Source organism: Panthera onca, chromosome A1 (genome assembly GCF_046562875.1).
Source record: "Panthera onca isolate mPanOnc1 chromosome A1, mPanOnc1 haplotype 2, whole genome shotgun sequence".
Taxonomy (NCBI): domain Eukaryota; kingdom Metazoa; phylum Chordata; class Mammalia; order Carnivora; family Felidae; genus Panthera; species Panthera onca.
The window spans coordinates 49,822,918-49,824,647 of record NC_138339.1 but is presented as its reverse complement, the minus strand read 5'-3'; the positions used below and the strand labels follow the sequence as shown (position 1 = coordinate 49,824,647).

The following is a 1,730-nucleotide window of genomic DNA, read 5'->3' as shown; positions in this document are numbered from 1 at the left end:
TATAGCCACTATAACAATCAAGATAAAAGCACTTCCATCCTCCCCCCATAAATTATCTCATGCTATCCAATTATTGTCACCCACCGTAACTCCTAAATCCTGCTGATAGCTGATTATTCTCTGTCCCTATTAATTTGTCTTCTTCTATAATTTCATATAAAATGCAGTAGTACAGTGTGTATCCCTTCAAATCTTCTTTCACTCAGCATAATGCGCTTGAAATTCGTCGGCGTTTAGTCCACTCCTTTTTTACTGATGAGTAATATTCCATTGCATAGATGTTCCATAGATTTTTTTTTTTTTCAGGCAACAGACAGCTTTAATGATTTCTACTACCACTGTGTACTGTGGATTGGTAAGATCCACTTTATTTTCCGAATTGAGGCTGCCTACTATTCCTGCCAATTCTTTGATAACTTCTTCTCTATTCATGTGGATGTTATTTCGAGATTTATATACAATCTGAAATGTCCCTTTGTTTGGAGCTTTAAACCAGGGTTCCAAAAATGTTTCTGCATATTTTTTCATGTCTTCTAAGAAAGCCTTGCATGTGCCCGAAATAGGTAACATTCGTAGAATAACCCGAGTCTTCTTCTTCTTGGTTTTATACTTATCCTGAAGAATATGATGTACCAATTTCTCAGGTTCTATCCCAAGTGTCCTGATGAAGACTACGTTATTTGCTCCACTCTCCACTGATTGGAATCTTCTTAGCTTCATCTCCGTAGATGCTTTAATGTCATCTTTGAAGCATCATTTGAAGCATCATTGAAGAAAAATGCTTCTTTCTTCAAATGAAAGATGCTTCTTTCTTCAAGGCAGCCTCCACATCATCATCTTCTCCCTCACTTCCAGAGGGCTGCTGATCTTTGTCTGTAAACTTTTCCTGCCCGTACACGTCGTCGCCGTATTCGTTGAGCAGACTGTAGGCCTCCTCCACGCACTTGCGCTCGTTCGTGTCGCAGGTAATGAGAATGCCCTGTAGCCCAGGTTCCAGCTGCGGTGGCCCACCGCCGTCACAGCGCCGCGCCCGCTTGGCCTGCACATACCAAGCTTTCCCTTTGCGCTTTCCACCGCTAGACTGAGGAGGCTGCTGGACGGGGGCTGCCATGGTGCGTGAGAACCAAGGCTAGCGAGAAACAGCTTTCTCCTCTATTCCCGGCTTCCTCACCTCTCGATGTTCCATAGATTGTTAATCCATTTGACAGTTGAGGGGCATTTGGATTATTTCTAGTTTTGAGGACTATGAATAAAACTGGTATAAAACTTTGTGTAATGTATTTTTGAAAACACAGATTTTGTTTCACTCATGTAAATACCTAGGAACAGAATTGCTGGGTTATATAGTAAGTTTAACTTTATGAGAAACTACCGAACTATTTTCCAAAGTGACTGTAACATGTGCATTTCTGCTAGGAACGTATGAGAGATCCAGTTGTTTCACATCCTTGTCAGCACTTGATATTATCAAGGTTTTTTGTTCATTTCTTTGTTTGTAGCTGTTTGTTTCTTTGTAACATCTAATAGATGTGTGGCGGTATCTCATCATGGCTCTAAAGCAATTCTCAGCTAACTAATGTTGAGTATCTTTTCATATGCTTATTTGCTGTCCAAATATCGTTTCTGGTAAAGTGTCTCTCAAATCTTCTATACATTGTTTTTTTTGGAGAGAGAGAGAGAGAGAGAGAGCACAAGCAGGAGAGAGGGGCAGAGAGAGAGAGAGAGAGAGA

The 1,730-nt window shown here is 40.8% G+C and overlaps 1 pseudogene; it reads right to left on the bottom strand.

The window, feature by feature from the left end:
• Positions 1–790: 790 nt before the first annotated feature.
• Positions 791–1,169, bottom strand: LOC132680132 (THUMP domain-containing protein 1 pseudogene; annotated as a pseudogene).
• Between the last annotated feature and the right edge of the window lie 561 nt (positions 1,170–1,730).